General features: G+C 43.8%; 1 protein-coding gene across 2 annotated transcripts in view; it reads left to right on the forward strand.

Annotated features, from left to right (window-relative positions):
* The window catches only part of SGMS1 (sphingomyelin synthase 1), a 91,453-nt gene that overhangs the window by 1,685 nt on the left and 63,643 nt on the right, over positions 1-26,125 (forward strand). The window contains exons 1-3 of one of the 2 annotated variants that reach the window (XM_080348147.1): positions 15,969-16,017; positions 16,639-16,726; positions 24,006-24,127. The gene's annotated coding sequence lies outside the window, so the exon portion shown is untranslated. Of the gene's footprint in view, positions 1-15,968; positions 16,018-16,638; positions 16,727-24,005; positions 24,128-26,125 lie in introns of those variants that run through there. The other variant, XM_080348146.1, reaches the window with a different exon arrangement.

A 26,125-nucleotide genomic window follows, 5' to 3' on the forward strand; every position in this document is an offset into this window, starting at 1 on the left:
GCGCCGTCAATACACGAGGCAAGGATGGAAAGAGAGAGTAAAGGGTATTGTTTGTCAAAAATGGGAGCTCTGCCATATTGACATGGTTCTGTTGAGGGCTGCTGATGCAGGCAGCCTCCCTTAGCAGAGCTGGAAATGGGATGTCGATGAACGTCCTCGTGTTTTTTGGCTGACGGCAGCACCGGTGCATCGCCGTGCGACGACAAGTTTTGCGGCGATTCCTTCAGATTCCATTCTGCTGCTTCAGGTCTCCACGGATGCAAATGATTTCTGTTGCCTTTAATGCTCGTTTGTGAACCAATATAAAATACAGGTGTGGCACCTGACAATTCAGGTCAATGGAAGCTCTGGAATTGATCTTGGTGGGCTTGGTTACATTTATTTGTTTGGGGAGTGTACCTTGTATTGACGCACTTTGGTTTTATTTCACATAGTATTTTAGAGGGTGTTGGAATGGCTTCAGCTTTGTGAAGTTGTTTAGAGTTTGGAAAGAGAATGCTATCAACCCTGGTTGATGGTAGACAAAAGATAAAGGCTACTTTTACAATAAAGGTAATAAACTCCCTTTAAATCCAGAGAAATTACCTTGATTTTTCCAGGTTTGTGCATATAGAGCAGAATTAAATTTAACTCACGTGCCTTTAAACTGTGTTTGTGGTCTGTGCAACAAACTGTGATTCCCAAATAATTTATCGCACTACTTTCCTCTTTCATGTATCAACCTGGAGACAACATGTCTCTACAGGTTTAATTAACTTCTAATGAAAACTTGCAACACTTCTAAATTAAATAAACCACAGTACGTGAATCATTTTCAGAACTTGGAGGTATTTATGAATATTGTTTGACTACTCAGAGTTAACGGTATCCTTAAAAGGCAGTGGCTTGGTAGTAGCATCTTGTGGATACCTCTTCTCTGTGCATATTACTGCTTCTCTCAACACTCATCAAGCTTGAATAGGTGCTGCTTTTAATTAAATAGTTGTTGAGTTCCCTTGAACTGAACAAGTGGAGGAAGAATGGTGATGGCAACTTTAAAATTCTCCCCTTCTTCTGGTCCCGGCTGCTCTGCGTTGTTGCATGTTGGTTAATTGGTGCACTAAATATGGGTGGCCTGGGACTTACTCAGGTTTAATAGCAATTGCAGTCTGGCTGTAAGGCATGGCTGCCGAATTAAGGGCTTTTTAACTGGGGCAACATGACATGCTGTAAGAAATGCTCAGACAAAAATAATCCAGACCCTTGTTAGCCGGCATGTCAGGAAGGGCCTGTTTGGAGTAAGAAAATAAAATAAATTAATCTATATAGCATCACTAAAACCAAACTAGGAGGTTTGCACGTGTCTGTGGGCGCTGCTTTCGTCGAACGTGACACGAGATCCTTCTCTCACCATGTGGTTCTCAGAGACACGTGGTGTGCGGGAAGGATTTTTAAGGCTTCACAGCGAGGTAGGTCCAAACTGGCCTTTGCTGAAATAGAGCAGAGCACCTGAATGCTATTTCAGTCATAATTCAAGTGCGACACATCAAAACCAACTAGATGTGGAAAAAATGCTCTGAAGTAGAGGTGAGCTTAAAATGAGCTACAAAACCTGAGTTCTGAGAGGTTTTGAGGGTCGTGAACTGACCTCTTGTGGACTGTCAGTGTTTTCCAAAGGGTTTTGGTCTCATTGGAGAAGTGTGCGGCATCATTCAATTTAATAATTAAGTCTTCTTCCCTCCTCACAAAAGGCTGGGGGGAAATGCAGAAGACGGAAGGAGGTATGAAACCTACTGGCTTTTTGTGATGCTTTCATCCCAAATACATTTTCTGCTTTTGAAAGTCTACTTTCCAGAGGCGGCGTGTTTGGTGCAGGTCGCTTGGGCTTGTCTTTTGTTGATAAAAAGAACATCCATCCTATAAGCTACTAAGTGTAACTGGCTTCCCTGTGCTGCGTATAGTTCATTAATGTAAGTGAATATTTAAACTTCTTTAAAATATTTGTAATTTTTTTTGGTATTATCAAACATATTAATGTAGTTGGGGGAGGAAACCTTGAAAGTACTGCTTGAGCTTTGTACTGATATAGCTCTTGGTCAAGAGCTAAAGAGAAAAGAAAGCCTAATTTAGCAGACTATAAGGTATCTCTTAAAGAAATGCAGCTCTCAAAAGGTAGTTATTGCTATTACTGGTTTTACAGTTCACTCATCCAAATTAGAGGAGCAAGACTCATGTGGAGCAGAACGCCTCCTGTTGATCCTTCCTTCATTGACTTGCGCAATGCTGCCCTGCTATCCAATTACACACCCCTATTCAAGGAAAAACGCTAATAAATCTTTATTGTGAAAGCATCTTCACTAACTGCAGCGTTTGCTTGTGCTAATTTGCGTAGATTTAAACAAACAAACGAATCTCCCTCTTCTTAACTCTAAAGCTGTTTTCTCTCTTGGACTTCCCAGCAGTCTGCCTTCTGTCTCCCTGATTCTGAAGCTCTTTGGAAGCAGCTTGCTCTATTTAAGGGAGTTAAGGCGAAGCATGTTGCTAGTTGGGGGAAAAAAAATCCCAAACACTTAAAGGCATCCCTGAAATCCAGTAGCTTTAGGTTTTCCTCATGCAGAATGTATATATGTGTGAAAACCAGATGCTTTCTTACCCGGTTGGGTGAGGTTCAGGTGAGCATCAGTTGGTGTGATGGTGGTTGGTGAGCGGGACTGCATTGCCTAAGCCTTCATCGGAAAAAAGAGGCAAGAGGAAACAGTAAAAATGACAGAAGAGGTTGTAATTCCCATCTTAAGACTTGAAACAGCTTTACATGAGGTATCTTGTCCCCCAAACCCCAGTAGTTTGGAAGGAGTTCTTGCTGAAAAAGCAGCCGCTGCTTCTCTTTGCTCTCATAGTGTGTGCAGGCGTAGCTGTGTGGTATATCTGGAGAGAGCTTCTGCAGCCTTGTTTGAAGGAGGATTTTTAATAGCTGTCATATTTTCCTGTCCAATGCACTCACACCTTTAACTTCCTTGACTAAAAAAGAGCATTGCATTTTGGAGTGTCTTATAGTTTTCCTTGCTGGACCGTCAGTGTATTAGCTTAGCTTGTTGTGTGTTGAATGCCATTCAATGTCACTCGCAAACGTAATGTTGGGAGAGCTGAGATTTGTGCTGGTTGAATTTCAAGTCTTACTCTTGAATTTGGTAAAATGGCAGATTGGGGCATTGAGGTGCCTCAATGGGAAAGTGTATAAGCATTTGCAAATTTGCTCTTGTAAGTGAATCTAACAGCGCGTTTGTGTAGATGCAAGGGGACACCCTGAGCAGACACACCAGGTTTTAATGCAGCTTTACTATCTCTTTCTTTTTTTTCTATTGTGGTGTGGTGACAGCTGGCAAAATCCAGTATGTTACAAGTCTTTGTGCTTGACAGCTCTTCAGGGTCGTTGTTGACACTAACTTAACCTTAAATACTTCTCTCAAAATGGTAGAGAATACAGAGCCTTTCAGTTCAAATTCATTTTCTCCTCCTGCAGCCATTAGGTACTAATGGAGTTTGGGCTGTTGGTCTAAACTCTGTGGCGCTTTCTTCACATGTCCATGACCTTTAGGGCTTTTCTGCGTAAAATAACACTTTCTGCACCTGAAGATTTGTTGGTTTGGGTTTGTGGGGTATTGCTTGTTGGTGTTTTTATTATTATTATCATTTTGGGTTGGTTGCTTCTTTGTAGAGGACAGTCTGCACAAAAACTGGCATTTAACGCTTTTTTATTCTTAACTTCAGCAAAATAACCAAGGATTAAATAGACACAGAAACAACTCTCAGCACCCACAGGAGACGCGCCTGCTGTGCTTTTTGCAAGGTAGAGGGTTAAAGATATTAAAGATATGATTGAAAAGGAGTCATGAAGATTGTTACTGGGCTTTCCTAGTGATAGAAATCTGTGTCTCCCTAGATAGCATAGTGCTTTTAAGAAGTTTATCTTGAAAGACATCCATAAAATCTCTTCATACCACGCTTTGACCTTCTACCACTGAGCTGGCATTTCATATGGGCTCCTGGCATGAGCTCTCCTGCAACTTTCAAGTAAAAATTTACCAGGCATTGAAAAGTTTGACTCTGCAGTCGAGCACCGTGCCAAGCTATAAAAGCGCTATTTGTACACGGAATGGATTTTTGCTTGCTAGGAAGGCTTGGGTAGCGTTTCAATAGCTGCATAGGAACGGCTTTGAATCTACATACTAATGAAACAGCTCCGTCTAAATCGAGCTATAGTGTCTCTTCTGCTCTGAAGTCTGTGCTTTGCCTTCCCTGTGTTCTCTTCTGCGGAGAGTTTTATGTCATCAGATTATATTGCTGTGGAAAACTTTTATCAGGGAAGTTAATGTAAAACTATTTTGAAAGGCTTAAAAATGACTCCTGGTGTTACAGTGATGGGAAAGACCTTGAAAAGCACCTTGAGTGCGATTGCTGCAAAAATACCTGCTCGGCTGTGCCAATGGCACACGGATCATAGAGCGTGCTCACCATTTGCTGCCGAAGGAACTCTGAGGTGGGCACCTGCGGTGTGAGCACTGTTAGCCAGCTTGGCTAGTGGTGGTGCAGCAGGTTTGCTTTAAACAGGAGCGAAAATCCAGCAGCGGTGGGCGAGTTGGGCAGGGGAAGCCTTGCTGCTCACACAGGGTGCGTGAAGAACAGCAAGTGCCAATGTCCTGTCGATTTGGAGAGTTTAGCCAATGCATTTTTAATAGTGAAGTGACCAAGACTTAGGAAGAGGAATATAGATATTCTTAAAATGCTGAAGTTGGGTGTTTCGAGGGGCAGAGCCCATGTGGGGTGGGTGGTGTTCAAAGCAACGCTGTGAACAGAGCAAGAATGGACATAAAAGGGTGAACACACGCCTGGGATGGTCTCTACTAAATAACTTGACAGAGCATGTCGTTCCGTCTCCACCGGTACTTTTGGGATGCCAGGGTATGTGTTGAATGGAGACATGATTTTATGTCTCGCTGTGCTCGGAGAAGCTCGCATTTGCCAAAAGCAATCCTCAGTAATGCGCTGGGGCTTCTTATCCGGTCTCTATGAAACGGTGCAAAAACCTTATTTCGCAATAATGAGCAATTATCCACAAATTAACAAAATGACTTGTCAGATATTGCCTTTGTTCTCGTGCATGTGCAATCTCCTATTTCAGTTTTTCTCTCTTTCGAAATGTAAATAGGTGGTTTATCAAAGGGCATTTTAAAAGCAAAACCAGGGCCCAAAGCACGTTTTTCGCGAGCGGATTGTTTGCATTCTGACACTTGGTTCAGAATTTCTTTGGAAATGCTTGCAAGCTGAGATGACAGAGACTCATATAGCCATGTGTCTTGTCCCCAAGCTTTATTTGAGGTTTCTCGGTGCCAAGATGGGATGGGAGTGGAGGAGAAGGAAGAACCTGAGGTAGATGGTGTTTAAGATACAGATAAGCCAGATGTATGCAATAGAAAAGGCTGTTAACTGTTTTCTTGTTTGTGCCTGTCCAGCTGAGCTGATGTTTTCTATGAACTACCTGTTACTCCTTAAAGAAATGAACTTCTGAAAGTTGCTGCTCAGCTCACAGCTCAGCATGGGCCAAGTGAATTGACCAGCAGCGTTTTCTATCTGCCTATAGGGAACTCCTCTTGGTGACTTTATTGAGCTGCTAACCTTTAATATTCTTTTATGGTTCTTTCCATTAGACTCCTTTGCTAATACCACACAAAGTACTTAAGAGGTTAAAAGCCGATTGTTTGCCTTAACTTTGTAATCCCTCTCGCACTGATAATAGTGCTTTAATACTGTCCGTTTGTTGGTGGAAATGAGCAAGTATTTAAAATAGTTGTCCACGCTAGAAGAATATTTGTCGGCTTCATAGTTTGTGTTGGATTTTATTTGTTAACAATTTGGGAATCTTGTTTCCATATTCAGGACTTCCTGTTTGGTCTTTTCATGGTTGTAGCCTGAAAGCAGACTATATACTAAAAATCATAGGGAATTGATGTGTTCTTTCAAATGGCTCCACTGTAACAACTAGGTGTTGAAATTCAGCCCTCAAGATGCGATGCCATGCTACTGAATGAATCCCTTGTGTTTATTTGCAGACGGGATAGTAACCAGATCGGTGTTTGGCCCTTCTGCCATAAGCCTCGCAAAAGTAATGAAGTAGAAAATGCTTTGCCTGCCTCTGTCCCGCTGCGTTTTCAGCACATAAATGATGTGTGTTACAATGCCTGATCTTTGTATTCGTGCCAAGGTATCCTTACACTGTTGGGAATGGAGTTTTACACGTGTTCCTGCTACGTGTGGCTGTGGGGACACTGAAGCTCCAGCCTTTACAAGGTGAAGGTTCCAGTCTTGCTTGAAGACTTGAACTTGCTTGAAGGTTCCAGAGGTTCCAGTCTTGCTGCATGCACAAAACTCATCATAGCAAATTAAAAGACCACAACAGCTTGGTAATTACGAAAATGCAAATCATATTTGAGTTTGTTTACTTGATTTCAAGAAAAAATTAATCTATATTTTGTCTAGACTGCTTAATAAATATAATTAATGAACTAGATCTGAACACTTTGAAGCACAGATAGGTTCAGAAAGACTTTTTTACACTGCATGAGAAGGATTAGTTTGTCTTGTGACCTGCGTCGAGGTGAAGCCTTTAAATCTTTCACAGGTAGGGTGCTACTGCTTGTAATTACCTCGTGTTTCCAGCTGGGTTGTGCAGAGTTGGACCTTACAGAGTCAAGTGATTTCAAAGTAGCTGGATATACAAATGCACAAGGCAGTAAATACACCTTGCCCTGTTTGGAACACCACAAAAAGTAACTGCACCTCGTAGTCTTGGTTACTGATGCCTATTCGGGGCACACACTTTGGTCCCATTTCTTGTGCGAGCTCATGTATAAACGTTATCATTAAGACTTTTACTAATTGCATGACATTTAGCGTGCATGCAAGTACTAGTAATAACAGCGTGCTTCTTTCTAAAGCCTCCTGGTTAATGTATTCTGAGTTTTCATCTAAGAAGCAGGGCGAATCGTTGTGTTCAGCACATGGACTGACTCCAGCTGCTCCCTGGAGATGAACTGTTTGAATTCCCCGGGGCGAGGGAGGCTGGTTTTCAGTGGTGCGTTGCTCTGCGCTGGTGATGGCGGTGACTGGATTTCACTGGTGCATTGCTCTGAGTTGGTGGTTGTGGTGTGGCTTGGTGGCAGGTGAGGTGAGAACACCCCACTGGAGATTAGAAAGCAATTCTGTGCAGAGAGAGTGGTCAGGCACTGGAATGGCTGCCCAGGGAGGTGCTGGACTCACCGGCCCTGGAGGTTTTTAAGCTGAGATTGGACATGGCACTTAATGCCATGATCTAGTCAATGGGCTGGAGTTGGACCAAGGGTTGGACTTGATCTCTGAGCTCTTTTCCAACCCAGTCGATTCTGTGATTCTGTGACCTCTCATCCCTGCTTTGAGGTGGAGATTTGAGGCTGCAGCTTCAATTCCCAGAGAAGCCAAAGGTTCAGGTACATCTGTTCAAAGTGGAGCTTTCTGGGCTGAATTAATTCATGACTATCTTAGAGCTGGTTTTATTTTATTTATTTTTCCCTCCTCTTCATCACCGATTTCCAGTGTTAAAGGGCATCCCAGAAGGTTTTGGAGAAATGGTACCTAGCAGAGTAGAACCTTATTGAGAGGGAAACAGCGAGAGGGTAAATGTCAGCACCTGGGGTCAGGCTGCACATTTTCTGCTCTCGCTACTGCTGTAGTAATTGACTTTTCTTGCAGGCCTGTGTCATGCAAAATACTAATGGCAATCTCTGCACTGGAATAACTTCTGCAGTGAATTATTTGTGACTGATATGTTGCCTGATATTACTCTGGTGCAATTAAGATATTGATACTACTACATTGTCACTGTAGCAGCCTTGACTAGTCCATCCTCTAGGGAGAGATCTTGTCGCTTATAAAGCCAGTTCTCAGTATTTTAGATGAAATGTGTGTGTGCAAATGTATGCCTGCCTTTGGTGGTTATTTTAGACACAAAAAAGTATGAAATCAGCCTAAAATTTAGAGTCAGAGCTTGCAGACACAAGGGGGTTGGCTGTGCAACTTTGTGCATCCTTTTGTCTTTGCTCTTGATGTTGCGAATAGTCACTAAAAAAGGCGACAAAACTTCACCTAGAAAGAACAAAAAGTCCATTTGTTTCCATAGGCACCGCAAGGTGAAACATCTGAAGTATTTGAACATGCTGATCTTTCTGTATTTATGGCTTTAAAAAAATGGAGGAAGAATGAAATAAAAAGAGGGTTGATCTCTTCATTGGCTTCTCTGGAGGCAGTATTATTCCCTTCTGGATTTAAGGATTTGTTTCCTTTCCAGGACTGCTTTACTAACATTTTATTTTCTGTAAAGCAGCGGTGAATTACAGTGTGGCCATTTATGTGAAGTGGCTTAGTAATAACCCACATATTTTATTTCTGATGTACTTTTTTTTTAAAAAAAGATTTCAAGTCAGCCCCTTAGGAGACAGATTGTCACCAGGGAACGTTCAGATTTGATCTGGGGAACAATTTCTTCCCCAAAGGGCTGTGGGGCATTGGAACAGGCTGCCCAGGGCAGTGCTGGAGTCACCATCCCTGGAGGGGTTTAAAAGGCATTTAGACAAGGTTCTTAGGGGCATGGCTTAGTGCTAGAGTCAGGTTATGGTTAGACTCGATGATCCTGAAGATCTCTTCCAACCCAAATGATTCTATGTTAGATTGTCTAAAACAAAGCAGCTCTTTTAAAAATATCTTTTTCTTGCTATGATTTCCATTCTCAGGGTGAGGGCAGTACTGGCCCTCCCATGGAACTGCAGGGAGGAGGAAGAGAGCTGGTCCCTTATCCAAAGGCTTTCTTGGATGCCTTACTTATTCCTCAAGTGCCAGTGTTGATATCCTGTATATGTACAGTAAAGTGACACGTTTTTAAGCGCAGCATTGAATAGAAACATACACTTTGCAAGTATTCCCAAATCAAACCCACCAGTTGTGGTACTTCTTGTCATCGAAGTTTGGAGGTTTGTAGGAGGCTGAGAAATGCAGCTAGCATCAGATGTTTTCAAATCGCCTCTTAGAGCCATCCTACTGGTCTTCTCGCTGTTCCTCCATGTCTCCCACCTCCTCATGTTCATTCCCACCTTCTCAAGGCCCTGCCATGTCCTGCTATCACCACCTTCCCCCTGGGCTCACAGACATCTCTGGGGGGTGGCTGTTATTTGTATTTGGGGCTTCTGATAAGGTGACAAGGGACAGGGAGCTTCCTATTTAAACAGCAGCTGCTCTTGCTAGATCAGTCACCAGGTTTGTGTGCGGTGTTTCTATGCTCAAAATATTGCTCTGGCTAGTGTTGTCAAACTCGGATTCTCTTTTTGTGCTCACGTGCAATTAATTTCCTTGAAATTTCAGGGAGGGGATGAATATGTTCTTGCAGATTCTTTGGAACAACTGGTAGGATGTACAGCAGATCGAGTGTAAACTGTTTTTTGAATGTGCTAGAACAGGATAGAAAGCTTGGCTTTGAAAGGTCAGCATCAGAAATTTAGGTTATGTGTTGGTTTTTCTTTTGTATTATAGTTCATAGAGAGCGTTTTCCTTTTTCCTTAATGAAACTGCTTCTGCAACTTGTGTCAATCCATCTTTAAGCCTACGTAGAAAGCCCCATGGCTGCATCTGATTAGAGTGGAATCTGCTGCTGCTTTTGGGACTTCAGAGATGCCTTTTGCAGCCACCAGCTCAGCTGTTAAGCCTATTCCAGTCAAGCCTTTGGTTGTGCCATCCAGGTTGCTGTTCAGCAAACAGCCCCTCGGAGTGCAGGCTTGTGGGGATTGGTGCTTTGGCGTAGTTACTGCCCCTGTAAGAACCAAAAAACCAGTGTGCAGAGCTGCAAGGGAGAGCAGGGAGGATCCTCATCCTGCTTGTGCACGTTTGGATTTTCACCAAGCTGGCTGCCATGAGCCAGAATAGAACAAGTGAAGGCATCCCAGTTATGCTCCCACCCAGGTCATACGTGCCGCTGCGCCGTGCTTGCTCTGCAAGAGATCAGCCTGCGTGTTTACATCCACGAGTGCAAGCCAGATCGCAATTTATGGCATTCAAGGAGATTTGCTTTTCCCAGCAAACGTGTACATGAGGCTGGAATCGGGGAGAGCTGGCTGCAGTTCCTGGCTGTGCAGGGCTGCCTGCATCCCTCCCTCCATCCCTGCTGAGGGGATGGTCCCATTCCAGCCATTAAGAGGAATTAGAAGTTGCTTGGTGAGCCTCAAGACTTTGCAGGTGGCTTTTAGAAGGGTGGAAGAGATTCCTGCTCCTGGCCCTGAGGTGTGTGTAGATGTGGGGGTGTAATAAGTGATGGTCAAAATTGTTATTGTTGAACAAATTGAGTAGGATTCAATTATATTATGCATATTGTTGTAAGCAGTAACTGCGCTTGTGCAAGTTTGATTATGTTTTGTAGAACCTTGACACGACTTTATTTATAACAGGGGCCTGTGGCAGGGGTAGGTGGATCCAGCCCCCATGCTTTTGCCAGATCCCAGGCCCAGCCGGCTTGTCAAATCTGCACTAAAAAGGTTTCTTTTGCTGAAAAGTGGGGTACGCTATGCTATTGATATTTCTAAGGACCTGGGTGCTTCTGACACATAGTGGGCAACTCCAAAAACAAATCCTGTAAAGAAGCGCTGGTGGGTCAATGTCCTGTTAGGCTGCTGAACAGAAATAGGCAGAAACAGCTCTTTTCAAACAGGTTTGCTTTGTCATTATTTCAATGTTTTTGGTGTTATGTTACTGTTACATCTTTTGAATAAGGCATGGTGGGGTCTTTTGTGCATATAGGGGGGTGGTTTATACTGACAGTGACTCCTTGCTCCCAAACACAAGATTTCTCTGAAGCCCCAGCAGCACTTTTCCCTTTTGAGAAGACATAGCTCAAGTTTCCTCACCTTTGTCCATTATTTTTTAGAGAGGATATGTCGTTTGGTTCAGGTCAGATTTGCAAATACATTGCTGGAGCTCGCTTTTTCTCTTTCCTGCCAACTTAATGGTTTTGCACCTTTCATACTCATCTGATGAACTGTTAAAACTGGCTCTTTGGCGTTTGAAAAGCTAACGGAAAACTTGAGTAACAGATGCATTACAGGAGATGGCCTCTCAAAAAGAGAAGTAGTGCAAAAGCCAAAGTAATGTTTTCCTTGTTGGCAGACTTGTTTGGAAGAGTTATTCATCCCTCCAATCTGTGCAGATGCAGCTTTCAGACTCCTATTTGTGGTTTTAGCAGGAGCAAACCCTCCCTCTCCAATCCAGTACTTGGTTTCTGCAGGACTTGCTCGTCTTTCAAAACTCACACTTTGGTAACTGGATGAGATGTGAAGGTTTAGCATAGAAACCCTCAGAAGAAGGGAAGGCAGCTCTTGCTGACGTACAAAACCCCCAGTAAAACTCTTCAAAATGAAATGTAAAAGGATTGAGGTTGTGTGGTGGAAATGCGGAGATGTTGAGGAAGAACAGGTGAGATGTTGGGGAGAGTAAGTTGCTCATGCAGCTCAAAACCAGGCTGGTCGTGCTTCTGGTTTTGGGGCCTGGGGCTTTAAAAAGTAATGTTAATGGTGGCAAGAGTGTGGCATGGGAGTTCCTCCTTCCCCAGCCCCACGTCTTGGGGTTGGTAGCAGAAGGACGGTCAGATCTCTTCTTGTGTGGCTGTTCTTTCAAAGTGAAAGCGGAATCTTTAAACATGAAGCGTGGATTCCTTAGTTGCATTGGTGACGACTCTGAACTGTTGCTTCAGGGGGAGAGAGCCTGCTGTGGAATAGCCAAAGCTTTGCCAAGTGCCAAATATTAATAGCTACACAGGAGCCTTCAAGTGCATCTCATGCTTTTGTAGCGCCGGCCAGGTTTTGCTTGTCCTAAAGGGCTTTGCTCTGCCTTGAAGGCAAAGGCCCAGCAAACAGAACCCACTCAAGCAATTCCAAAAGGATGTCTTTTTAATATGGAATTTGTAAATGAGTACTGGTCGTTGTTTCCCGAAACCTGGGAGGTAACCACCTCTAAGCATTTGTTAACTGCATAGGAGGGATGTTGCAACAATGCACAAATGCGTTTCAGTACCCAGGAGAAACAAGATTTAAAAGCAATTACTGTAACCTGACAGGGGTGCGGTCCAGAAAATTCCTTTTCCGAGTTGATGGCTTTTGGGTCGAGACAGAGGGTAGGAAAGTTTAAGCATGGGAATCAAATTTCTGCTGCCAACTACGGGCACCTTTGAAAGTTAGATTAACTTTTGTGGCTGCAAGTTCCAATTTATTTCTTTTCCTTAGAGTTTAGCTCTACTTAGGTTGTTGCAGACAAACTCTTGTGCTGCCCTCCTATAGAGATGATGCCTCAACTCTCCCCTGGCCCTTAGCAAGTCACCTGCCACTTGTTAATGTGGCTGTTAAGCGCTTTTAAAAAGCACTCTGAGATTTAGGCATCGTTTGCATGAGACTAGAGTTGTATTGATTTTTAACACAGAGTAATTATTGCCCATCGGCCACACTTACACACTGCTTTGTAGACTGATTAAAGCAGCCTTGTCATTATCCCAGGTATCAGCTTGTAACTTTGCTTCTTACTTGCAGTGAATTACTCAAATGCAAACCCAGCTTTATGTGCAGGTCTCTGGCCACTGCAAGAAAAGAACAAGTGAATCTCTCTTCCCAGGAAACGCAAGTCAGTGTCTCAGGAGAAAAGAAGTCGCTGCTGAATTGGATGTGTGTGGCAGCTGGGAGCAAAGCCTGACTGGGATTCGGAGGTCTGTGGCTCCTGTATCATCAGGAGGGTTGCTGCTGTTTTACAGCCCTTGGGGAATAAACCACTTGCAGCACACTGATAGCAGAGCCTCGGCTTGCTTGGCCTCTGGTGACCGGAGAAACAGGCCCGGTTTGGGAAACGTGGGTGCAGGGTGCACCTCAGCTGGTCACCGAGCTCCTCTGCAGCCTCAGCTGTGGAATTTAATACTCCCAGAGAACAAGTGAGTATTGAATTACTGTGCTGTTCGTTACCTGTTCCACGCTGCTCTGAGCAGATCTGCCTTTTGGTTTCCTCCTGCTTCCCGTTGATACAACTGCGGAACCAACAAAAAAGGAACATGTAAGACAATTTTGGTGTAATAGCAGATGTGCTGTCTCACTTCAGCTCCACTTAACCTCTGACATTAAGTGGATGTGAGAGATTTGTGAGATGTGCTTGGTAAGCTTTTTAAAACAAGAGAAAACTCTCACTGTGGAAGAGGGCAGGATGGAACTGCACCAGAGCTTCAGGCTGTACTTGTGGGTGTGCATCCCTTCGTTGCTAGCTGTCTGAGGTGAAAATTAGCTCTCGATCAAGAGAAGCTTCTTCAGGAAAAGGTGTGCTCGATATTGACCGGCTTTCTTCTTTTTCCTTGGCGTTGCTCTCTTCCCTTGTGCAGAACCTGCCGCCCAAGTCTTGCTGTGCGGCTCTAGCGCTGGTGCACACCTGTGCTGTTCCTTACCTGCGATGCTTCCCTGCGGTTATGTAGAGAGCAGCCACCGTTTGAGGGTCACTTTGTCCACGTATGTAAATGTTGTGTGAGCTTAAAACAGAGATCCGTTCTGTGTTCCATGCTTCTGTATCTTTTTCTTTCTGACCTTTAGATTCTCCCCAGAATAAAGCTGTTACTGCCTTTGGCTCATGGAACTCATCGTTAGAAAAGAGCTTCACTAATTTCTATATTCTCAAACCAGGGGTTTCTTTACTTACCCGCCACTCAGGAGACACCTGCTCAGTCCCTCGTGTCTTCCTCTTCCACATCCAACCTAGCTTGTTCAATCGTATTGTTTCCCTACTAAGCAAGAGGCAAAAAAAGCAGCGTTTGATCTAGTTGGTGAGGGTTGTGACAGGCTCTTTGTAAGCAGCTTGTGACTGCGGTGAAACCACGTGTGAAGGTGGTATCAGTGTGACACTGTAAATCTTGCCACTGTGCCTCCAGAAACGCTGAATGTGAGTTGAAGGTGTAGCTAATGTAACTCAATGTGCAACAGAAACGTCTCGTTCTGGGTGTTGTGCCTGTGCCCATCCTTGCTTTCCCTCCTGCATCAGATCTTATAGCCTAAAAACAAAATGTGTTGTGCAGAGGGATGGGAAAGGAGATAGGATGACAGATTTTAGCTTTCATTGCTGTCCGCTGGTGAAATCTGCTCCGGGAAATCTCCCTGGGTCATAGTTCATCGGGCGACTGAGACCGAGCCAGCGCTCATCTGCTCTCTGGCCTGTAATTAATTCAGACCCCAAACAAAACCAGAGTTTTGAAGAAGGCAAAAGGCTGTTATCATTTCTCTGAGGTGAGCATAACCCTTGTACGTCTCTGGAAGTGGAGGGAATAGATTTATTTTCCATGCCACTGCCTTCTGCAGGGACTTGGAAAAGGTCTCTTGGTGATGAACAGTTGTGCCACTCATTGAGATCACTGGGAGGGCATTGGCAGTGGCTCTGTGGTCTGTCTGTGGTAGATCGGTGACCTCATTCATTCAACTAACCAGGATAGTCGTGTCATTTTACAAGTGTTGGAGAAGAATTTGAGTAGATGGGGAGACTGAATGTTGCTTTTATATTCCAGCCTCTTTGTCTACTTGAGTATTGCCATGTCAATTCAGTGATACAGGGCAACTTTATTGCTCTTTATACTACCTGGCAGCAAAGACTAAAATCTGTATGGCTTTGAGTTTGACACACCTGAAACCTACTAGAGCAGAGGTGCCGTTTGCACACCTCCTTGCGTACGGTTCAGATTTAGGCTGGTTTATGCCTTCCAAGAAAGCAAAAGAGAACTGATTTGGGAGCATTGCAGAGGTGTTGTGAAACCTGGAGGTGCTGGGTGATCCTGCCTTTCTGCCCTTCGTGTGCTTTCAAAGGTGTACTACTGTTCTTTTCCTTAACCTAAGACTTGAAAATCTTGCTTGACTTGCTGTTTCTGTTACTCAGACCTCAGAATATTCAGCTTTTTAGAGCCAGACTGAAATTGTTCTGGCAAATAAGCTGTGATTATTTGTGCAGGTTAGTGCCAGGGCTCTCATCAGGGACCCAAAATAAACTTGTTAGCTTTTGCTTAAACTCTTGAGCCTCGTCTAGTGTTCTTATATTTCAGTGTTGTGCAAGGTGAGTCTTGAAAAGCGATCATGTAGAGCTGAAGTTAACCTCATGGAGGGGAAGCACCACGTTGACCAAAGTTTATTCTGACTTACTTTCTTTGGGGTTTCTTTTTGCATATGGGGTTGTCTGGCTTTCACTGCTTGTGGTTCCTGTTAATCTGAGGTCTCTGACCACACCAAGCAAATCCCAGCCTGTAAGGCAGGATGAGTAAAGACCTATATGAAGGTCTAGGTGATTTTTAGTACCTTACAGGGGAATGGATTATCAAAGTGTAGGGCTTATTTTGCAGCACATAGGTTTTTGGTATTGCTCCAGTGCTGAATAGCATCTCCTATGGTGTTATTTGACATCACATCACTGTTTGAAAAGCTCAGCTTTATTTTTCTTTCCCCTGTTTATATTTGGTTAATTCTACATTTGTCATGTAGCTTGACATAAGTCCAGGGATTAATTAGGTGCTTTATGGAAGTGCTCGCGGTTGGGAATTCCCTGGCAGGGGTGAGCGGTGCAACCACAACCCAAGAAACATCACCTGGAGCTACGGGGTGGAAAAATAACTGCACTGATCAATAGGGCTACAGCTCTGGTGCAGTGGGGCTGGAGATAACTGTCCCTTGCCCCCTCTTTTTTTTCTCCTTAGCTACACATCCTGGCCTAAGCAAGAGCGTCCAGCACATGGAATTTAGCCTTTGCCGCTCTACTAAAACAGCCATCAGGAATCAAAGATGTCTAGAACATGTCTTTAAGTGAGAAGAGCTCCATGCTGTAAGAGATGCGTCTTTGCTGCTTTTGAAGAGTAACATTCTTAATATTCCTGTCTTCCAGTTCTGTGCCCCTGGGATAATTGAGTGGTGCTGAATTGTGAGTGTTGTTTGGAAAGCTCCCTTGTTAACTGCCATGCTTTTATTTCTGGAGACCAGTGTGGTTAATTCCGCTTGTCTTAATAACAGCCTAACTAACGGGCTTTGGGCAGAGCTTTATTTTTAAGGCGGGTATGAGTGTATCTGCTGGTGGACCGGATTCCACCACTACATGTTAAATTGCAGACCAGGCTGGAGGGAAAACCCCTTTATAGTGGTTTTCCAGAGCCGGTGTACTGGGAAGGACCTCCTAAGTTTTGGGTTACCCTGCTGCACCATCAAATTTTCCCTACTGATTCATACAACGATCTGAACAAAGTATGCGAGAATGAAATGTCGCCTCTGCTTGTTCTTGCCCTTGCTGTAATGACCCTTTTTAGCATGTTAAGACAGTTACACTTTGCTTTTTGTTTGTAGTTTTCCTTTAGCAGAAGTCTTTTATAGCTGTAAAGCCGTAAGGAAGATATTTTCTGGCAATATCTGTAGGAGTTGCAGTTCTTTACCCTGCAAACGCTAACATCTCTGTCTTGCTTTAATGTTTCTTGGAGCTAAAATATTTTTGGCTAAACAAAGCATTTCACATACTGTATAAACCGCTTACAGGCCACCTTTTTACCCTCAGACTGGAACGCAGCCCTGGTGAACAAGGACCTCTAACATAGCTGAGCGCCGGCTGTGGGATGTAGCGGGGCAACGCGTCATATCCAATGGTAATTTTGACCGGCGTATCACATTCCAAGCCATTTATTGTGCAAAAAAATTACTGGCATCCATAACCAGCTGAATTTTTATTTATGGAACAGTTTCCAGGAGTTTTCCTCCCCGGAATTGTCTCTGAATGTTGCCGTGTGGTGAGGGGAAGCAGCTGGAAATGTATTTGAGGAGTGCTGGCTTAGTGCTGGGCTTCCACAAAATAGAGCACAAGTGCCTTTGGTGAGGAGATCTGGTGGCGTTGTCACTTGTCACTCATTCAGTGCCATGCTCAGCCCTGTCATCTCTTGGGGTGGCTGCTGCTCTGTCCCCTTGCTCTGCAGGCTATTTAAATCCTGAAGGAAATACGACATACATTGTTGACATTTGTTGAGCAGCATTAGAGGCCAAAGTGATCAGCTTTTTTGGGATACTGAGAAACTTTGGCTCTGCCGGGGTGATGCCTCAAGGGAAAGAATGTAAAAAATCACTTGTTCTCCCACTTTTAATGCTTGAAAATCTGAGGATGGCATCTTGGGAATCACAAAGGAACCTATTGACTTAAAGTCTATTTCTGTATAATTTTTCTTGCAGAGGAAAGGCATTTTTTTATTTTGCAGTAAATGTTTTGTAAAACATCTCCCCCGTGTTATTACAGAGAGGAAGAGTGTTCTCAACCTGGGGATTGTAACCTGGCTTCTGTTTAGGAGAAAGAGCTGAGGGAGGCAACCTGACACCTCATGACAACTTAAAAGTTAGGTAGCAGTGTAAACATACCTGCTTGAATCTGTAAATAGCCTGGGAAGTTAGGTAGCAGTGTAAACATACCTGCTTGAATCTGTAAATAGCCTGGGAGCCAGAAACAAGGGGTGTTTTTCCACCCCATCTGTGTGGGAGATGGGATGCGGCAGTAACTGGAATCCCGAGGAGCCGCAGCAGCACGTAGACTCGCCTCTGCAGCGAGGGACATGTCGCACTCCTTGCCAGGTAATGTTCTGGACATAAAGAGTTTAAATAGGATCGTGTTCCGGGGGTGCTGAGCAAGGATTTGGATGAGAGATTCCCTGAGGGTTACTAAATACAGGCTCAGGAAACTCCTGGAGCTGAAAATAGCCAACACCTCAGACAGAACCTTGTCTGGCACAGGATGATTCAACGGATGCTGCAGAACAACTCTGAGAAGCTTTTTGTTGCACGGGGATATCTTGAAAATAAAAGCCCTGAAGCTTGAGGTGATTGAATATAAGGGTTTTAATAGCGGAAGAAAATGCCAAATGTTTAATTGCGTGATGGTGGCACTTAAGGGAGTCTCTGGAAAAAGTAGTCGCTGATCATGGGTCTGCTGGCTTCAGCCCAGTGGTGCTGTGAGAGTCATCCCTGCCGTTTTCCCATTCTACAGCCTTTCTTTGCTTAAGCTTCCCTGGGCAGGAAGGTGAATTGAAAAGGAGGGCCAAATGGGATAGCTGCCCAAGCATTGCATACATGGCAGGGTTTGCTCTTTGGCAGTCAGTGTCATTATCTCACAAATCTTCTGTTTAGACTCATGTACAAAGTATTGAATGATATTTTAAGAGCTTAAAGAGGCTTCCTGTATAAGTTTCCATGTTATTAACAGCACATTTTTGTATATGCAGAAGATTTTTAGCTGCTGCAGTAACACAGGGAAAGCTGCTTGGGCTCATTTTCAGTGTATTTGCCAGACAAGCAGAGAGCGTGTTTAAGTTGTGCGTGTTGGTTGGTTTGTTTCCACTTCAGCGGAGATCTCCCTGTACTTCATGAAGCGGATTGTTTTTAGTTGACTTGCAAAGCTTGAGCAACAAGCACAAAACTTGTCAGCGTGTCCCGCTAAGTATCCCCTGACCTCTCTGCCCAAAAGAACCATTGGCATCCACTGGTGCTTCTGGAATTTGGGGCGCTCCACGTGCGACTCCGCGTGTCACCGGAGGAGCGAGCTGTGTGTCTGTGACGCCGGGCGGCTGACAGAGGAGACATTCAGTCACCAGCGGAGGATCGTGTTCCAGCAGCAAATCTGAATTAATGCTCTTGGCCCTGCCAGAGCTGAGAAACACACACCAGATCTGGTTTTGTGCCCTGCTTGTTTGTCTTCATCTCTCCAGGCCACAGTCTGTAAATGACCCTGTCCCTCCGTTCTGCCTGTCCTCCCTTTGAGATCAGCATGTAAGCATCCCAGCATCCATCCTGTTTCTCATCTTCATCACCACTTCTCTGCAGGTACCGTATTGTCCAACTAGGGAGGTCTTGAACTTGTAGTATGGTTCTCATGTTAAAAGCTGAAAAATGTCAGTTTGAGAAATACAATTTCTCAACTCCTTGGTCAGTGGAGGGTGCACTTTCTTTTGCCAAACGAGTTATTCCACTTCCTCTTGTTGTAAAAGCTTTATATCAGCTATTGCTTTTTAAAGACACTTGCAAAGATGGAATGTGTCTGAGTTTCAAAACTCTTGCAAAATGGGATGAGCTAAGTTTAAAGTGGTGTGATTAGTTTCCGAGTCAGTAGAAAACTTCACACCCAAAAGCCTTCCTGTCAAGTTATGTGTTTAAATGTAGTGTGAATTCTGATGCAGGTTGAGGTGAACCATTTCTGTCTCCATCCCCTCAGCAGAAGCATCTAGAGCATGCTTATCATGGACTCCTCGGCTTTCACCCTGTTCTCCTCCAGCTCCTGTAAAACCAGTCACTGGAAAACGATCCATGAGATACTTAACACCAGTTTGATGGGTAAAAATAAGCGGTATAATAAGCCATTTGAAGTAGTTTCCACAGAAGACAGGGAGCTTCACTTGTGGTGTTGTCTGTTCCATGTGCAGCGGTGAGGTCCACAGCTCTGGTCCATCCAGCGTGTTTGCATAATGAACGCCCAATGTACATTGAACAAAAGGTACATGACCTTTTATCAGTAGTTTCACTGATAGCACCCACCCTTGGTGGGTTTGCCAGTAATGAAGGAGCGTGTTTCAGAAGCAAATGTTGCAGCAGATAGCACTGCGTTCAAAAAGGCATTGCAACAGTATTCCTTGAAATCATTATCACGCTGAGACTTTCAAGAAGGTCTTTCTAATAGATGCACGTGTGTTTGTGCATTATGTGGAGTGCTAATGGGAGCTGGATGTAGTGGAAACTTTGTCCAAAGATTGATTTGGAAACTACGATCTGTCTGAATAATCAGCCCTTGAACTTTTATAACCTGGGGAAATTATGTAGATAGATCTGACTGCAAATGACCTAACTATGAGTTAGTTGCAGTGTGGTTTACTTTATTAATGTTTTCTAATGTAACAATAACTTTTGAATTGACTCAGCTTTTTATCTTCAAAGTATTTTCAGGTGGATCTGGGAATTTTTGGTCATCTCACCCTGTAGAGATATATCAGTATGTACCGAGTCAATTCTCAGTGTCCTGTTATCCATCTAGTGTAAGGATTTGTGAGTGTTTGTAGGGCGGTTGGCACCCTGGGTGATGAGGATGCTCATGGCAATGGTGAGGCCAGAATTTTGGAGGGGGACTGTGTCTTGTCCAGTGTTTTTAGAAGGCCAAACTCCAAGATGGTGAGGAGGAGGCCTGAGAGAGAAGAATTATTTTGCCAACGAGGGAAGAGACCATCTCTTCTTAATGGGATCACTATTTGGTGCATACTTGGGTGTTAGATCCCTTAGGATGTGACCTAAAAAGAAATCCAGGCAGCAGTCAAAGGGGGTGTGAATCTGGTTATTTCTGAATGGAAGCTGACACCCCCTTTGTTCTATTAATATCTCCTTTTCTCTCTGCTATAGTTATTTAGTAAGAGATCTTGAAAGTCCTTTTATTCCCCCTGCACTTCTAAAACTTATACTTCACCTTTTTCATAGTAAAGCAAGTGTGGCTGCTGCAAACACTTGTCGTTTTGTTCCCAGTCCCTGGGATGCTGGAAGAACTAAACACAGGTAATCTCCTGCATAAATCTTGCTAATTCATGTAATTATGTTGCTGTTTGTCTTGCTAACAAGTTTTCTCAGGGCTTTAGGATGTTAGGAGTGAGTTTGCAGGTGTTTTGCTACTGTCTTCCCATAGAAGAAAGCTGGTGTTTCTGGGCTTTCTCCCTCAGCGCTTCACCAAGCACTGATTAAAAATGTGCTGTGTTCTCTCTAAATCTTCCTAAAATGGAAATGCGAGTGCAAAATATTCTGCTTTTTTTTTACAATTAAAGACAAAATGTAAAATGGAAGTTGCTCTAAAGTATAATGGCAAAAGCTGGGCTTAGGGGGAAATAGTATTCAGGTAATGTAGAGGCAAACAAGTGTAGATTAGGAGTGATTTGCCAAATAGCTCAGTGAGTAGCCATGCCTTTGGAGATGTTTCTGTGTAAGAACTGCATCGCAGATTTCACTGGCTTCCTGTGGTCAAAGAATTAACTGTGAGGAACATTAAAAGGACATTTTAAACATCCGCTAAGCATTCTCTCAAAATCCCTTACATTGTCTTTAAATCAGTCAATTTGATTTATTTAATCCACAGGTGTACTGAGGTGATGAATTGGTACAAGTGATCTATGTAGGCTGAATCACTCCGGTGTATTTTAAGGGGTACTTTAGTGTGGCTGGCAAATGAGAAGCAAATGTGGAATGTGGAAACACGCTTGCCTTCCCGTGCTAGGCTGTGAAATGACAACGCCGCTCTAATCCTGGAGGTGCCTTTTCCGAGGAGCAGTCGGTAGCCTGTTAATCGCAGACATGCCTGATCCTCGCTGTTTGTGTTGGATAATAAAGTCCAACAACAGCTCCTTTTGCAATGGTGCTGCTTGCGTAGATGTGTGTTAAGTGGAAGGAGCATGTCGGTGCTTTGCTGATACACAGCACAAAGAGACAGTTTTACTTCCATAAAGTCATGAAAAGTGACTCACAGTACTTAAATGTGGATGCCTGCTCTCCTAAATCATGTGAAGAGTTGGTTCACTTATCACGGTGTGGATAACAAGGGTGATAGCATTCACCTGAAAAACATTTGAATATTAATAAAGGAAGTTACTTGCTCTTTCTGGAAATCCTGCAGGTTCCCGCAAGCTGTTATCTATTTAAATGCATTAGTCAGAGAGGCAGCGTCAACTCTAAGCCTGTCCTAAGCTTGAGGCTGTGCTGGTTAATTGCTCTAGAGGGTGTTTGGGTGCTATTGAGGATGACAGGTAGTTCTAAGCCACCTTGTGACATGGAGAGTAAGACTGGCGAGTAACTTTAGACCTTAATCTTAATAGCATCAAAACCATCACAATTAATTCTCAGCTGGTGCTTCTGCATTAAAGGAATGCCGCTAGTGTTAGAGCAAGTGGTATCACAAAACCAAAACGTGGTCGTGTTATGTATTGAAATAGAAGTGAGCTTCTCTCATACTGTTGCGACTTATTGCTTAGCAACTCCAGAGACTAAACTGCTTCCATCAAGTGTTTAAACACAGTTTAGGGAAACTGGCCCTTGTAGGCCAGCAGAGCAGGAGCCACCTCTGTGCAAACAGGAGAAGGAACAGAGAGGATGGAGGAGTTTGGCCTGCAGGCTAATTGATTTAGGTAAGATAGACCTTTTATTCTGAAAAGTGTCTAAAAAGAAGAATACAATGAAATGGTGTGTGTTCCACAAGAAAGATAGGAATGAGCTCTAATCAAACCGTGCCATACGGTTCTGCTGTCAGTGTGATGGTGGTGGTAAACCAAGGTAACCGTCAGCGGGAATTGCTTCTACTTTCTTCAAAGTGGCTCAGAAGTAGAATCATAGAATCGTTTTGGTTGGATGAGACCCTCAGGATCATCAAGTCCAAGCACAACCCAACCACTAAACCCAAGCACTAAACCACGTCCCTAAGAACCTCGTCTAAATGCCTTTTAAACCCCTGCAGGGATGGTGACTCCAGCACTGCCCTGGGCAGCCTGTTCCAATGCCCCACAGCCCTTTGGGGAAGAATTCTTTCCTAATATCCAACCTAAACTTCCCTTGGCGCAACTTGAGTTCTGTATGTGGCAGAAAATGTGTCTTTATGGCTTTATACTGGAGAGAAAGAGGCTACAACCGGTAGAGCACGTCAGCAGAGCTCGTGGCACTCGGCAGCACGTGCCAATTCATGACTTGCTCATGGAAAATGTGTTAATGTTTGAGCGCCAGTTCGAGTTTATGCTCCATCATCTCTCAGATAGGGGGTAAGAGTGAACATGTGGAGTCGGGAGCTTTCCCTGGGGCTGGCGTTCTCGGGGTTCGGGCTGATGCTCCTTTCAGCGGATGGGCGGTTTTTTGGGCCATCTAAGACTTGACAGATGAGTGAGCGCTGGCGAGTAGCACCAGTGTGATGTGTTTGGGAGAGCGGCTGTTGTTCCGAGATAAGAATGCAGTTACTCCTGGAAACGGGGCTTTCCTCCTTGCTGAAGACGTGCTGGTGGGCGTTCATGGGATGGATAACTCCTCTTCTGTTTTGCAAACGTGAGCTTTTAGTACTACAGTCCTAGAGCAGCCAGGGCAGGACAGCGAGGCTTGTACGAGCAGCTCTGCCATGGGCAGCACCCCTGGCTCCATCCCAATTTGGATTAAGTTCTGCTCTAGCAAGCAGACTTTGTTATTTGCACCCCCCAAATCAAGCGTTTGAATGGAAATGTATAACTTGCAGCTTTCTAACTAATGTGAACAGAGCACAGAAACCATCTGTTTTCCTCTTATCCTAAAGTTTAACTGAAATAGCCCTGCAGAGTCCCGTGCTAAAGGGGGCTGGTTCTCTTCCAAATCTCCCCCCTGGTTTTGTCTCCCTTGAAAGCTGGGGAGGTTGGATGAAGAGTGTATTTGCTGGAGTGGTTTGTGTGCTGCAGACTCTAATGCTTTGCTCTGTAAAAGGCAGATTACAGGGCTGGAGAGAAGCCTGTTACCTGGATTTTGGTAACGCGCATTTTGCCTTTTACCTTTGTTTTCACTTCCTTTCTCTCGTAAATGATGTTGGTTGTCTTGAACGCTTCAAGCCTTCCTGGATCGGCTTATTTGTCAACCAAGCCCGCTCTCCATGAAGGGGATGAAGAAGCACTTCAGGCCTCTTTCAGATCCAATGAAAGCTGCTTATAGATCTTATTTGGACACAGGGATCTTCTCTCTTTCTGCATCATTTGGGAAATACTATTTGTAAAATGCAGCTGTCTATGGTAACATGGTCTTTACTGTGTATCCCAGCTATCGATGGGGCTTGAGGTCATCTTCACATTGTAGTAACTCCTAATATTTTAATAGAATGCTTGCTGTTAGCTCTGCTTCTTAATATGTAATGTTCTTTTCTTTCTTTAGTGGTGACTCTTATGAGTACGTGAGAAGCAGCCAGCAGCAGATCTTCTGAGCTTGGACTCCTATATTCATCGTGAGCTTCTAACCTGATGAATCGAGTGCTCTGGGTAGAAAAGCAACTTGAGGTAAGCAAATGAATTTTCCCTTTTCAAACACATGTAATTTGGAGTGGTGTGGGGTTTTCTCCAATACTGTGTTTACTGTAAATGTATATTAAACATGACCTGGATTTGGGTAGGTTCTCGGTTTGGACTTGCACGGGCAGATATCTGCTTTGCTTTGGGTTAATCACTTTTTGCATGTGTGCCAGTGTGTATCCCAGAGCTGTGTGGCACTGTTCCTTTTGGCACCTGTACTAGTTGGTTTCTTAAGCAACGCGTTCATTAAATACACGTCTTGGTAGAGAATGTGATGATTCTTTCTACTTTTCTGTTCGCTTAGTTGTTGCTTGTGCCAGCCTGGCACTCTCTTCATTCAAGAGAAAACCAAATTAACACAGTCAAACTCCAGTACTAAATAGCGTAATCTTAGGAAAAGGCAACTGAAAGATCGTCTAGATTGGCTCCTTTTTCCTGCTTCCAGGTAGAGATAACTAAGAGCAAAACTTCAGAAGATACAGGTTTTGCATAAATGCTCCAAAATCACTATATAGGAGGAAATCGTTGCCCTTCTGGCTGCTGAAACTGGAATGATACACTGGGTAGACAACCAAACTGGTGGCTGGATTACCTGGTTTCTGTTCCCAGTTCTGGCTTTGCCATGGATGAATGACCTGCAAAGGCAGAATAAACATGGTGTACACCCCTTCTTGCTGCTTGTAGTTATGTTTTGATCTTCTATTAATCCCGTGAAGCTGTGTGAGGATTAGCTGAGAGGCATCTTTTAAGATGTTTGTGGGTTTGTTGGTTTTGGTTTCACCACTGATTTAAGAGCTAGAGGAGGAGGTGTCGTAAGAATCAGAAAATCAAAGTGGAGCTATTGGGTGTAGAGATTTTGAGGGAGGATGTGTTTTTGAAACTGGAATTTGTTTGTGTGTAACCCTAGTGATGAGCACATTGAACCACATTTTTGGTGCCTTCAGCTCTTAGTTGGGAAAGCTGCTGCCTTTTTGTCAGTGTTCTTAAATATTAGTGCAACTAAACTGGTTGATTCTGAGGGGCTGTGAGGAGGGACGGAGCAACTTTCAGTTGTGATTCCTCCTCATGCACTTGTAGTTCTTCCTGCAGGTGCCCGGAGCAAATTTGGGTTTGGGAAAGTTGGCTTTAGCCCCTCTGTTGCAATGCTGCATGCCCCTGAATCTAAGGTATTGTACGATTAAGCTGGTTAGTAGCGCTTCCACAGATACCATAAGAAATGCTATCAGTAATCAGAAATAATGAGGAGAAATACCGTGACTAAACATAAATGCTGCTGAAATCGAGGGAACTGATTTTATATGTGTGTGTGTTGTGCATCAGGTGAATTGTTATGAGCAGGTTTTCATTTGGCAGCCAGCGCTTTCCGAAAGCTGGTGTCTATGTGATACTTGTTTTGGACAAACTGTAATATCTGGGTATGTTTTAATCAGCCATGAAAATTTCCTACTTTCTCCCTTCTCCTTCAACTATATAAATATTAAGAGCGGATGATACTTAAACCAAACACTCATGTCACTGTATTGATTCAACTTCTGTTTCCCTTGGGTCCAGTACACGGATGTGATAAATAATGTAGTAATCTATTACTTAAAGTTTAATGCAAGTTTAATAGGGGTTGAACATCAACAGGTACAGTGCGGGAGGTGCAAGCCTGCTAAGTGACAAAGATGCAAACCAAACGCCATCGGGCACGTGCCATATCTTGTTATTTATATGAATGTACTACTTGCAGATGCTTTGGTGTCTGAGACCTCTACGTTATGCTTATTTGTCTCTATATGGCAAAGTGCATTCCAAACCCATGGGGTTCTGAAGCACTCATTGCTGAAATCTAGGGATTTCATATAGTGGATTATCAAGGTACTACTATCTCTTCAATGACTTTTTAGGTTTTTTTCCCCTCAGTACAAGTCTTATTTTCTTAAACAAAGGCAAAATATCCCTTTCTTCAATTGTTAGCTTGGCAGAACTTGAGTCTTAAATATT

Source organism: Nesoenas mayeri (assembly GCF_963082525.1).
Source record: "Nesoenas mayeri genome assembly, chromosome: 7".
NCBI classification, from domain to species: Eukaryota; Metazoa; Chordata; class Aves; order Columbiformes; family Columbidae; genus Nesoenas; species Nesoenas mayeri.